Source organism: Podarcis raffonei, chromosome 3 (genome assembly GCF_027172205.1).
Source record: "Podarcis raffonei isolate rPodRaf1 chromosome 3, rPodRaf1.pri, whole genome shotgun sequence".
NCBI lineage: Eukaryota > Metazoa > Chordata > Lepidosauria > Squamata > Lacertidae > Podarcis > Podarcis raffonei.
Window position 1 is genome coordinate 118716557 of NC_070604.1, and position 14413 is coordinate 118730969.

General features: G+C 46.1%; 1 long non-coding RNA gene across 1 annotated transcript; it reads left to right on the forward strand.

Annotated features, from left to right (window-relative positions):
• Window positions 1–8450: 8450 nt before the first annotated feature.
• LOC128411420 (uncharacterized) lies at window positions 8451–14080 on the forward strand. The gene is made up of 3 exons (XR_008329799.1): window positions 8451–8576; window positions 9817–9946; window positions 13859–14080. It is a non-coding gene; the product is annotated as an uncharacterized LOC128411420 (long non-coding RNA).
• The last annotated feature ends 333 nt before the right edge of the window (window positions 14081–14413 follow it).

The following is a 14413-nucleotide window of genomic DNA, read 5'->3' on the forward strand; positions in this document are numbered from 1 at the left end:
ATGTTTTTCATTAATTAAACAACCACTGGCAGTACAAAGTATCTCTAATGCAACCTTTTTATTACACAGAATGTCATTTTGATAGAGCAGTGAGTACCAGCTACCTGTTCCATTTGTTACACAAGGCATCAATTACTTGAGTGGTCCTTGAATACATTGTCCTTTGATTGCAAGCTTAATTTGTTGCGCAGCCAGTTGTTTTCATACTTTGTCCATTGCAAAATACACCTATGGCAGAATCAGCCTAGGGCGGCACTTCCCGTATTGCCCCAAATGGCAGCCCAAAATCAGTGCTGATGATGCTGGTGTTTCTCTTCCACTGGCAGAAGCAGCAGGGCAGGAGGGGCACCCAGGGGCATTCTGCCTGGTTGGGGGCTTCTGCCACCTGAAGCAGCATCCTCACCTGCCTCAAGGCTCTGGGATCAGCCCTGTCTTTGGTTGCTTTGCTCTGTGAGGTTTTGCCAATTCCTCTTGGTCCAATCCTTAAACCACACTTTATTTGCATGCTTAGATTAATATGCAGTTTCATCCATTGTTTTTCTCATTGGATAAAGGATCGATATAATTGTCCATCCTGAAGCTTTAATAGCTGCTGGGCATTTGCTCACTGCGATTTTCTTTACCCCACCTTGCTTGAATAGCTGAGGATTCGGTCCCATATATTCCATGCAAAGTGTCCCACATTCAGTTCCAAACGCCTTCACTAAAATAAATAAAAAAAGAATCTGAGGTTGCAGACTTTTGCTCTGGGACTTTGCAGAGTAACTAGCAGCTGGGCTAAATGAACCCAGGTGGGAAAAGGCCTGTGAGCAAGCAGCAGAGCTTCCAGGACTCACAGCCAAGAAGGTCTCCAAGATGTTTAAGGTCGTTGCCTTGACTGGCTGCACATCCCTGGCCCTCTCCTCCTGGTGGCCTTGCTGCCTTCCCTGGGACCCTGCTTGGCTTACGTGACTTAAGGAAAGTATTTGTATGGACAGTGGTTTAGGCAGGAGTGCCATCTCTGGTTGTGGCATCATAAAGTGCAGTCCTAAAACAGGCCCACTCAGAAGGAACTCCTGTTGGTTTCCATGGGGCATGCGCCCAGGTATATTAAGGGAGGATTGCAGCCTTGAGTGTTGCTGGACCGGGTAGGGGAAACGGCTTCAGAAACAGGGGTGGGAAGGGGAAAGGGGACTTGGTCATCTTCTAGGTTGAAAAGGGAAAGGAATGTTTGTGATCTGTAACTGGGATCTCACTTCGGTGAAAACTGCTATGACTACCAGACTGAAGGGAGAGGCATGTGATTTTGGCCATGTTCTCTTCCACGTCAGCCTAAGACACAACGTCCCAAAGAAATTACAATTATTTAATCTCCCTCTCCCTCCCTGCCCTCTCTTGGCAACCTTTGGGGCTCCAATTGGCCTACAAGCTGGCATTCAGCTTTGCCACGTCAGGAAGCACTGAAGATCCTTCACCTGTGCTTGGCAGCTTTCTCTTTGCTGCTCCTGGCTTGCCCAGGTAAGGGATGGAGAGGAAGAAGACAGAGGGACACCTGCCAGCCAACTGTGGGGCGCAAGAAGGAGAGGTGTCCAGTTGCTCTTCTGTGGCCTTGCAAAGGAAGCTCACTTTTCTCGCTAGAGATGTTTCTTTAGTGGAAATCTCTTTAGTGGGAATTCTTTGCATAAAAATGTATATATCAGACAAAATTGCCAACAAAAGTGTGTCTATTAGGGGAAATATGCACTGTGTTGCTGAATTTTCCCTATTACGCCCATCATTGCTATGCAATTTCCCCTAATATAACCCATATTTTCATGCTATTTTCATGAAGTTTTTCTTTTTTTTAAAAAAAAAGATATTTATTGAGATTTTCAAATTATTACAAAAAGAAAAAAGAAAAATACAAAATAAAAATAGTTTAAAACAATTCAATCTTTCCATTACTTATCTTTCATTTGCTTGTTTCCCAGACCTCCTCACACCTCCCTTTTTTGTATTCCAATTCAATTTGTTAGTTCAGCAAATCCTTTCCCTCTTTGTTTATCCTAGTCTTTAATCATAAAGTATTATAACATTAAATTTTTACCTGTTAATAATCCATTTTTTCATATTCCTTTATAGCATTACAGCTAAAAACCACTTAACTTCTATCCAACATCATTCTAACATTCATTAATTTTGCAATATTTCTGTAAGTAATCTTTAAACTTTTTCCAGTCTTCTTCCACCGACTCTTCTCCCTGGTCTCGGATTCTGCCAGTCATTTCCGCCAGTTCCATATAATCCATCACCTTCATCTGCCATTCTTCCAGGGTGGGTAGATCTTGTGTCTTCCAATTCATGAAGTTATTCTTTTCCCTGTACATTTTATAAACACATTACTTGGAGGGAGAACTGCCTTTCAAAGGATGGCTCGCGTTTGGTTCACATATTGACCATTAATGTGCAGCAATATATGGAAAACTGCATTGCATATAAAACTGGTAAGGAAAACCAAAGTTAGCCTCTTTTTTTCTCATTTTCGTTGGATTTTATGGAATTTTAACCTTTAAAGCCCTTTACGGCCCAGGACCCTTGTACCTATGGGACCGCCTTTCCTGGTCTGTCCCACGGAGGACCTTACGGTCTTCAAACAAAAGCACCTTGGTGGTCCCAGGCCACAGAGAGGTTAGGCTGGCCTCAACTAGAGCCAGGGCTTTTTCGGCTGTGGCTCCAATCTGGTGGAAGGCTCTGTCACAAGAGACTAGGGCTCTGCGGGACTTGACATCTTTCCGCAGGGCCTGCAAGACAGAGCTGTTCCACCAGGCCTTTGGCCAAGGCACAGCCTGACCCCCTCCTTTGGTAATCCTCACAGAACTCTAGCCCAATGGTTGCCATTAATTTGATTTGAACTGATTTTACAATAAATTGATTTTAGAATGCTGTATGATTTTACTGTTGTTAGCTGCTCTGAGCCCGGCTTCAGCTGGGGAGGGTGGGATATAAATAAATTATTATTATTATTATTATTATTATTATTATTATTATTATTATTATTAATTTTACAGAATATGTTTTTAAAAATAAAATTTAGATTTGTCTCTTCCACAAGTCTCTCAAGAAATTTGGCGCATGTAGCGTCTAATTAGTGGGAAAGGTTTTTTGATGCAATATAGAGCCTTTTATTCTGGGTAGTCCTTGAGTTTCTGATGACTACAATTACAGGCTTTAGTTTCTCTATAACTAATTTAGTCATGCATGCTTCACTTCTTGTATGAGAAGGAGGTGTCAGCAGGCATGGTTGTGCAGAGGCACAGAAAATCTCCCCTCTACCTTGCTTAAATAGCTCAGGATTCGGTCCCATATATTCCATGTAAGGTATCCCACATTCAGATCCAAGCACCTTTGGCATGAAAGTACCAGGACTAGACCCCAACCCATTGCCCTTTGGATGTTTCTGATCTGGAAATGCCATCACCCCCAATCTACAGCCATACTGACAGCGACTCCAGAGGGTTTTAAACAGAAGAGTGAAGCTGCTTCAGAAACAGGGTTGGGAAGGAGAAAGGGGAATTTGTCACCTTCTAGGGTGGAAAAGAGAAAGGGAAGGACAGGCTGGCCAATTATGATGGGGTGCAGGGTGGACATGGCAGGTGGAGGGAGCAGAGAAGCACAGCCCCTCCAGTATTAAAATACGAGTCCTGTTTGAAAAAGGTGTCTGAGAGATATGGTGGTGATGAGTTAGGAAGAGGAGAAGGAGGAGGAGGAGACAGGTGAAGATTGCCCTTTTCATTTGATCTAAGCTGTCTCCTTCTGAAACATAAGTGCAGCAGATCTGTATGTTGAAATCCCCATGGACAACCAAACTAGGTGTCTCCAGTAGCACATCCGCCACGACCTGAAGCAGCTTGGGCAGGGAATCCTTGGTGCAGCGGGGAGGTCGGTACACCAAAAGGAATCCTGTACTGCTCCTATTGCCCAACTTCCAGAACATGCACTCAGAAAACTGGGTCTTCCCAATAGGACGCCTGGTGCAGACTAATGACTTCCTAAAAATCACTGCAACCCCCACCCACGCCCACATGACCTGGGTTGCTGTGCGTAAGAGAAACCTGGTGGGCAAGCAGCGGCAAGGACAGGCCCATCTGCTTCATCCAACCAGGTCTCTGTCACACATGCCAGGTCAAGTCCTCCATCCACAATCAGGTCGTGGATGGTAGTGGTCTTATTCATCATTGACCTGGCATTGCACAGCAGCACCTTCAGGTCATGTGGGTCTCCCTTATTGATTCCAGTATCCATCCGGCCAAGACCAGACCCGGAGGCAGGAATAGACTTCAAACAATGACTAAACCTGCCTCCTCAGTAATGACATGGTCTGGAATTAGCATAACTCCTCCTCCTACCCGTGATCACCAAGATCGGGTGTTCCAGCACGCGCGCGCACACACACACACACACCCCCTGTGGAACCTGCCCCAGCCATTCTGTTGGCTGTGGCCCACTCCCCAGCAGCCCTGACCCTCTTCACCCAAGCATCATGAGCTTGCACATTGAGTATATGAGATTATTCCTTGCAATAAAAGCAAATTCAAAAACTCCATTTCCTCAATGTCTGTTTTTCAGGCATGGGTGTCTTTGCTTGAATAATATTGCCTTGCCATCATCAGAAAGCAAACCCTGAAGGCAGGGAGGGAGGACCCCAAAAAATAGGCCAATGAGGAGGACTGAGCACCCCTCTCCCATAATGTTCTCTCCCTCTCCCATAATATAAGAACCCAATGGGGACTGAATGAAGCTGGATGTTGGGGAATGGTGGGGGGTTCAGGACAGACAAAAGGGAAGTCCATTTTCATCCAGTGAATAGTCACAGCACTCCATTCATTGCCACAAGTCACTGTGATGACCACCAGCCTGGAAGCCTTTAAAAATGAATTAGACAAATCCACAGGGGATAATCATCCCTTATTGGTGTGATCAAAGTTCCTCAAACCATCAACATCAAACCATCTTGCAGAAAACACTAACGGCTGCAGGGCATTACAAAATTTAAAGTTCCTTGCAACATCAAGCCGTTTTGCAGACTACACTAACAGTTACAGGGCATTACAAAATTTAAACGAAACAATGGAAACAGTTCATATTAACAAATCTCCACAGAAAATTGACAGTAAGCTCTGGCAATAGAGAAAGAAGAATTGAACCCAGATTAAGGACAAAAAAAGCACCTCGAAAGATGAATCTTGCCCCAGCAACAACTCCTGAACAATATCCACTTTTTTCTTTTTTGAGTTTTATTAGGACTTTAATGTAATATTTTTATTTATACTTTCCATTACATTTTTTTTCATTTCAATCAATATAACCATTAATAATCATTGACTTCTCCTCTTCCACGATTTCATTTATTTATGAATTACAACTGCATATTCTAATTACTCTTTGTGTTTTATTTTCTCCTTGCTCCCTATAACTTCAATACTTACATCTACTGAATTTACTCCAACCTTTTAACTGATTTAAGATAATTGTTCAGTTATTCTGAAAACATTTTTCATCCTTCCTTAAAGATTCCTTCTTCTTGAGCCCTTATTCTGTTAGTTGGCTTTCCTAATTCCATATATTCCATCATTTTTACCTGCCGCTCCTCCTCTGTTAGTATTATTTTCTCTCTCTATTTCTGAGAGTAAACCATTTCTGCTGCCATGGTTCTGTAGAGAAATAAAAATGTGGGGACACCCATACCTAATATTCCTAATAAGAAGATTTCTGGTCTTTTTAAGCATTTTCTTCATTTCATTACATATCAACTCCAAGAAATCCTTTGCTAATTTAGAGGTCCACCCAAAACAATACCCTCTTGACATTTTTGTCTTTGCCAACCTGGTGCACTCTCCAGAATTTGTTGTTGTTGTTGCACTACAGCAACTGTTATCTCCAGGCCATGCTGGCTGGGGCTGAAGGGAGCTGCCATCCAACACAGTTGAAGGCCACCAGGTTGAACCAGCTGAAATTTCCAAGGGATCTCCAACGTCACACCCCACACAGGAACACTGCAATGTTTATTCCATTACATCATAAGGGCATGGTGATCTATGGCCAGGGTGCTTTAGACCAGGAAGGCCTGAGTTCTAATCCACACATGCCCATGAAACTTACTAGATGATTTTACACCATGCACATTCTCTGCCATAGCTACTGTGTCATGGTGATGAGAAGCGAGGGCTGCAGAGATCCAGGCTGCAATCTCTGCCCAGCCATGAAGCACATTGGGGTGACCTTGGGACAGTCACCATCTCTCAACCCAGCCAGCACACTCTGTTGTTGTGAGGATATCAGCTGTGGATCAGCCTTGAGCCCATTGGAGGAAAGGTGCAATAAATTTGTTGGAAGCTGCCCTGAGAGGCTGGGGCAACCCAGTCAGATGGGTGGGATACAAATTAAGTAGTAGTAGTAGTAATTAGGTTTATCTCATGAAGTTGTTGTGAAGTTAAAATGGGGTCAGCAGGAGAGCGCAAACTTCGTAGGAGGTGCAGTATATCTGTATCTCTTACTATAGAATAAAATTGTAAGTCGGCGTCACTTTGTTTTCATTGTCTGCTTTCCCAAGGTTCTAAAGGCAGGAGTGGGATGAGGATGCTCTAAGAAAACAGTGTGACAATGCAGGATTGAGAGAGAAGCAAATGAGGGCAGGTTGCTACGACCTTTCTAGCCCTCTGGTGATTGGCAGGAGGAAAAGAGAAGGAACTTGGGAGGGCAGGTGGACCTCACTAGGGGGCATTTGGAGGGGGAGAGAGGGAGAGAGGTGTGTGGTAATGTTAGGTCCCCAATGATGGTGACGTAGGGCAGAAGAGGAGGAACTGGGGAGGTAGCAGGTGGAAGGGGCTGGGGGTAAAGGGTGCATTTGCAGTGCTGTGGATGAGCAAGATGGAGCACTGGGATGAAAGAAAGGGGTTGTGGGTCAGGGGGACGGAGATTCTGGAGGGTAGTCATGTCTGTGGTAAGTGGCTGAGGGAGGTTGAAAGGAAAGACTGGAATGGAAGGAGAGTGTTTATAACACTTCTAGGCAATGCTTAGCTAAATGGACTCAATATGAGGTAGCTTCTTATCTTCTAAAACACACACCCTACCTCTGGAATCCTTTGGAAAAACATGGCAGTTCTCAAACACCCAGAGATGGAAACCCTCCCATAGTAACTTGATATATTTCAGAAGCAGTGGCGTAGCGTGGGTTGTCAGCACCCGGGGCAAGGCAAGTAATTTGCGCCCCCTAACCCGTGGATTTGCGCCCCCTAACCCGTGGATTTGCCCTAACCCCAGATGTTGCGCCCGGTGCGGCCGGCCCCCCCTGCACCCCCCACGCTACGCCACTGTTCAGAAGTCATTGCTGGAAAGGATATTGGAGGCAGCCTGGTCCAACCTTCAGCTCAGGGAAGAATCTCCAGCACGGGTTGGAACTGCAGCATCCTTAAGAGAAAACTATTCAGCCTTTGGTTATACCTCTTGGGCTTGCCAATCAGATCAGTGGTTCAAATCCCCGTGACGAGGTGAGCTCCCATTGCTCTGCCCTAGCTCTTGCCAACCTAGCAGCTCAAAAGCAAACCAGTGCAAGTAGATAAATAGGTACCGCGGCAGCAGGAAGGTAAATGGAGTTTCTGTGCTCTCTGGTTTCTGTTACAGTCTTCCGTTGCACCAATAGCAGTTTAGTTATGCTGGCCACATGACCTGGAAAGCTGTCTGTGGGCAAACACTGGCTCCCTTGGCCTGAAAGCGAGATGAGCGCCGCAACCCCATAGTCACCTTTGACTGGACCTAACCGTCCAGAGGTCTTTTACCTTTTACCTATACCTCTAGTAGAGAAGACCTCCCACATCAGACTGATCAACTGTCAACACAAAACCTCCTTGCATGTAGAATACCAGCTTTCAGAAAGGAAGGCTACAGAATGATGGGAACTGCAGCCACATTGGCTACTCCAGGTTTTGGATGTCTTGAAAAACACTAAAGCATTCTGCAGCAGCCAATTATCTGTTTTTCTCTAATCTTTGGATTAATCTGTAGTTTGAAACCCCCTTTGCTTCATCTTCAGAGTGCCTAATGTACACTGTGAGCCTATTCATTTTTTCGGTTTGTGTTTTAAATCTCCAAACTTTTTTGTTGTTGCTACACTGTACATTCCTGCTCTATTGCTTGTTTTAAATACTTCTATTTAAAAATTAACAAAACCTCCACATTGTCCTAAGATAGGTAGGCAGTTTTTGTTTTCTAAGAATGAGGAAATGCTGAGAGAGGAAAGAGGCAACTTGAAACTGTCCTTAACGTTTGTGGTCTGTAGCTGGGATGCTGTCTTTGTGGACACTGCTCTGACTGACAGACTGTAGCAATACCTTTCCAACGGCCTTTGATTTCGGCAAGTTTCCCTTCAACCGCTCCCGGTGTCACAACGTCCCAAGGATCCTATAAATATTGAAAGCTCTGTCTTGCCCTGGAAACCTTTGAGACTTGGCCTTTTTGTAAGACTGAATCCAGCTTTCCCGCATTGCTCCATCCCAGCTGAGTCATGAAGATCCTCCAATTGTGCCTGGCAGTTCTCTCTTTGCTGCTCCTGTCTTCCTCAGGTAAGGGAGAGGGACACTTGTCAGCCAGTGGGAAGGGGAAGAGGAATCAAGACGTTGTTCTGTGGCCCTGCAAAGGGAACAAGCGTTTCTCTCTAACTTTTATACCATAGAAGGAAACTGGCTTGGTCCTTCCATCAGAAATGGGTTTCCCCAGAAGCTGCACCCTGCACCATGCGCTGCAACTCCCATTGCACACTCGTGCAGAACTGTAGCAGCTTGTGTTCCGTTTTGAGATTTCTAAACTGTTAAGCAGCTTACAAATGCTTTTAAATAAATAAAATAAATAAAAATAGCTAGAGATGTTTCTTTAGTAGACACTGACAGCCAGATGATACTTGCTTGAACTAGCACTGGTAGCCTTCTAGCTAAATTTCAGGCAGAGGCATGGCCCAGTCCGTGATCTACCTGGCTCAGTACAGTCTACACTGACTGGCAGTGGCTCTCTGGGGTGCTAGGCAAGAGTCTCCCCAAACCCTCCTTGGAGATGATGAGTTGATGCTTGGCTGTTTCACCGAAGAGGGAAAATACTTGCTCTCTGCTGCCCCAGAGGGCAGGACTATTTGGATCAAGTGATGCATAGGTTTCAGTTGAACATTAGAAAAACCTTCCTGATGGTAAGAGCAGCTGTGGTGGGCTCTCGCTCACTGAAGAGCCATCTGTTGGGGGAAGCTCATGTTCTGGATTCTCTGCATTGTTCACAGGGTGGAGTAGATGACCCAGTGACGCCCTCCATCCTCTCCTATAAACCAATAGGAAACTCAATCGGAATCCTGGTCTCCATGTGGGCAAAACAACGCCATCCTTGCACAAAAGGGATGCTTGGGGGAGGACCTCAAGCACAGCAGATATTCAAAAAAAATTTAAGGGTGAGGGACTCAGGAAACCTTCTCCCACCCAAAAAATTAGCCTGCAGACTAATGAGGCCCATTGTCTATTTCTGGGGGTGGGGACTGGAGAGGAGGGTGCATGGAATGGTGTACCAGGGATGAGGGCATGGCCAGCTGAGACCATGAAAAGGAGCACTCTGAACTATAAGCACTTCGTTGAAGGTCCCATTTCTGATGAAGTGATTCTGAAGCAGGAATGGGGAGCAACTTCAGCTAATGAGAGGTGCTGGCGCCCCAACATCCAGAGAGTTGCGGAATCCCCCATTCCTGAACTTGTGCCTCCCTTTCTTCCTCTTCTGAATTTCCTCTCCTCTCCCCAGTGGACAGTAACCTATTTTTCTTCCTCTGTGTAGGATCTGCCCAGCTATCACCAGTTAATGGTCATCAATGCAGAGCCTCCGGTGGTCGTTGCAGATTTAGAAAGTGTCGCTCACCCAACATTGAGTTTGGGAAATGTGGATGGCTGAGGAGATGTTGCATAAGGTAACTTCAGCTTACCAGACAAGAGATCAAATGAGTAGCCAGAATATAAGCGTCATCTCTCTTTTAAATCAGAACCAGTGAGGGCGGTGAAGGTCCTGTGTGAGTGTCTGGAGGCGGTTGGAGGATGGATGGTGGCTAACAGATTGAGGTTGAATCCTGACAAGACAGAAGTACTGTTTTTGGGGGACAGGAGGCAGGCAGGTGTGGAGGATTCCCTGGTCCTGAATGGGGTAACTGTGCCCCTGAAGGACCAGGTGCGCAGCCTGGGAGTCATTTTGGACTCACAGCTGTCCATGGAGGCACAGGTCAAATCTGTGTCCAGGGCAGCTGTTTACCAGCTCCATCTGGTACGTAGGCTGAGACCCTATCTGCCTGCGGACTGTCTCGCCAGAGTGGTGCATGCTCTGGTTATCTCCCGCTTGGACTACTGCAATGCACTCTACGTGGGGCTAGCTTTGAAGGTGACTCGGAAACTACAACTAATCCAGAATGAGGCAGCTAGACTGGTGACTGGGGGTGGCCGCCGAGACCATATAACACCTGTCTTGAAAGACCTACATTGGCTCCCAGTACGTTTCCGAGCACAATTCAAAGTGTTGGTGCTGACCTTTAAAGCCCTAAACGGCCTCGGTCCAGTATACCTGAAGGGGCGTCTCCACCCCCATCATTCTGCCCGGACGCTGAGGTCCAGCGCCGAGGGCCTTCTGGCGGTTCCCTCATTGCGAGAAGCAAAGCTACAGGGAACCAGGCAGAGGGCCTTCTCGGTAGTGGCGCCCGCCCTGTGTAACGCCCTTCCAGCAGATGTCAAAGCGATAAACAACTACCTGACATTCAGAAGACATCTTAAGGCAGCCCTGTTCAGGGAAGTTTTTAACGTGTGATATTTTACTGTATTTTTGGTTTCTATGGAAGCCACCCAGAGTGGCTGGGGAGGCCCAGCCAGATGGGCGGGGTATAAATAATAAATTATTATTATTATTATTTTGTTGTTATTATTATTATTATTATTATTATTATTATTATTATTATTATTACTATCAAAGTTTTTTTGATGCTTGCTAGACTTAACCAGAAGTTTCTTTAGATGTCTGAAGGCAGCCCTGTTTAGGGAAGCTTTGAATGTTTAATAGAATATTTTATTTTAATATTTTGTTGGAAGCTGCCCAGAGTGGCTGCTGGGGAAACCCAGCCAGATGGGTGGGGTATAAATAATAAATTATTATTATTATTATTATTATTATTATTATTATTATTATTACGGTATTGTGTAAAGTATGCATGTTTGTATGCATTATTCTAAGATTTATAGTTGGCCCATCAAAAAGACTTTCCCCAGGGCAACTTCCAAATGGCAATAAAATTTGATCCATAAAGAAGAAGAAGAGAAGAAGAGTTTGGATTTGATATCCCACTTTATCACTACCCTAAGGAGTCTCAAAGCGGCTAACATTCTCCTTTCCCTTCCTCCCCCACAACAAACACTCTGTGAGGTGAGTGGGGCTGAGAGACTTCAGAGAAGTGTGACTCACCCAAGGTCACCCAGCAGCTGCATGTGGAGGAGCTGGGAATTGAACCCAGTTCACCAGATTATGAGTCCACCGCTCTTAACCACTACACCAAAATATTAAAATGGTTTGTAGTGCAAGTGCTGTCTCTGGCAGCAATCCTATATAGCTCCATAGATCTGTCCCATTTGCAAAGCCAAGATACAGTGGTACCTCTGGTTGCGAACGGGATCTGTTAAAAACAATTCCTCAGATAAAAAAAACCAGCTAAAAGATTGTGGAGACCCGTCTATTGGGGGAAATGTCTCCCTGTCCTACTAACCTCAATCTGGCAACCCCACCTGCCCAATTTCTTATCTGCAACCAGTGCGGGGTGCTGGCATAGTATATTGAGTTTCTACCACTAGGAAATCTTGTAAATAACATCCTAAAACTTCCCCTTCTACTTTTTCTTTTAGGCCTATGATCCTAATTCTATTTTACCTACTCCCAATGCCCATATAACGGGACGCGGGTGGCACTGTGGGTTAAACCACAGAGCCTAGGACTTGCCGATCAGAAGGTTGGCGGTTCAAATCCCCATGACGGGGTGAGCTCCTGTTGCTCAGTCCCTGCTCCTGCCAACCTAGCAGTTCGAAAGCACATAAAAGTGCAAGTAGATCAATAGGTACCACTCCGGCGGGAAGGTAAACGGCGTTTCCGTGCGCTGCTTTGGTTCGCCGGAAGCGGCTTAGTCATGCTGGCCACATGACCCGGAAGCTGCAATCCGGCTCCCTCGGCCAATAAAGCAAGATGAGCGCTGCAACCCCAGAGCCGGCCACGACTGGACCTAATGGTCAGGGGTCCCTTTACCCTTCACCTTTAATTCCCATATCTTCAATCTTCCACTTCCCATTCAGTTCTGTTTTGCTATTGTGCCAAGTTGAGGTGGGACCTGCCCTTCCGCTATATAAATGACCGCTCCCCACACCAAAATGTGGGGGCCCCTTTTGCACTGTCGCACACAGTCGTCCTCCCCCCCCACCTGATCCCATGCGGCTCCCAGCAGTACAGCCTGGATATATCCCACCCCAAGCTGGACGCCTGGAGGTAGCTGCCTGTCTCTGCCAGATACCCAATCCTGGCTGGGGGGGGGCGTTCCCAGGAGAGAGTTGGCCAGGTGAGGGGAGGGATCGACCAGCCCACACAACAGTGGGCGGAACTTACCTGGGAGTTCTCAGTTGGCTTCAGAGCTTCTCCCACCCTGCCCTCCCTTAGTTAAGCCTTCATTTGCAGGTTAAAATCTTTTTCACCAGTACGCAGGTGCTGCTACGTTATGGTCGCTGTTGAAGGGCCGGAAAGGAATTTTCCTGCATTGGCAGGTTTTGCCTTTCCCGTAGCAAAACGTCACAACTTTGGCAGTTTCAGGTCTTGGGCGGAATCCTTTAGTTTATCTTCCCTATATGGGGGAGGGGCCCTGAATCGGTGACCCACGCCCCCCCTTGTGGCAGTGATCCAGGGTTCCCCATTAAAGGGGTTGTTTTGAGGGGAGGCATTGGCCATACGCCAAGAGGTTGTCATTGCTCTCCCCTGCGTCAGTGGCGAAATGGGGGGTGGGCTCTCTGCTTGAACAGACGTTCTCCAGAGCCAGCCCAATCCCCACATATTCTGGATAACCCTGATGTTCCCCAGATCCCCAGCCGGGGCCTGGGAGGGATAAATGCCCAATGCTTAAGCCAAGGTCTCCCTACATCTGAAGTTTTCATAAAGTTGTGACCAAATTTTAATCCCCTAACACGTTGTCTTGAGTCATTATTCCACGCGAGTGTTGCCCAGGGTCAGGGGGTCTCCACCTGTCCATGCGATAGATACCAAAAAACCAATACAATATCTTCTTGTCTCAAAGTTCATTGTCAGTAAAGGTAAAGGGACCCCTGACCATTAGGTCCAGTCGTGGCCGACTCTGGGGTTGCAGCTCTCATCTCTCTTTATTGGCTGAGGGAGCCAGCGTACAGCTTCCGGGTCATGTGGCCAGCATGACTAAGCCGCTTCTGTCGAACCAGAGCAGCGCATGGAAATGCCATTTGCATTCCCGCCGGAGTGGTACCTATTTATCTACTTGCACTTTGATGTGCTTTCGAACTGCTAGGTTGGCAGGAGCAGGGACCGAGCAACAGGAGTTCACCCCGTTGCGGGGATTCGAACCGCCGACCTTCTGGTCGGCAAGCCCTAGGCTCTGTGGTTTAACCCACAGCGCCACTTGCGTCCCATTTCCTTTCAGTACTTTCCTGTAATTGTTTTCGCTCATTGATTGCCCGTACCATCAGTTCATATTCTTCGGATTGCTTCACCTTCCTTTACTCTCTTTTCGATTTCGACATCTGATTCCAGGTGAAATGGGAGTAACTCTGGTATTTTTCTTTTCCAGATATCTCAGGAAGGAATGATTGCTGCCTGCTTACACAGGATCCTTTGAAAAATGGGAGATGTTCCCTCACCTTGAGAGCCACTGGATCCTGCTTAATCCCTTGCTGAAGTCGCCTTCTGCTTATTCCCCAAAGCATCCAAATAAAAATTAATAAATGAAGACTTCAGAAAAATTCCATCAATTGTATGAGCTTGTTCCTTGCAATAAAAACAAAATAAAACACTCCATCCCCTCTGTTTCCTATTTTCAGGTATGAGTGCTGTTGCTTTTGAAGCCAAAATGGCACATTTCACCTATGGGGAGGAATCCCCCCAAACAGCTCCAAGAGAAGGACTGAATGACAGGGAGGAGAAGAAAGGAGGAGGGAATGGGAATTAAGGAGAAGCAATTTTATTCAGTTCACTTTTAAAGGCAATCCAACCTTATTTGCACTTTCTGAAGCAACAGGTGAACTGAAACAGAATGTGAATACAGTGGTACCTCAGGTTAAGTACTTAATTCATTCTGGAGGTCCCTACTTAACCTGAAACTGTTCTTAACCTGAAGCACTACTTT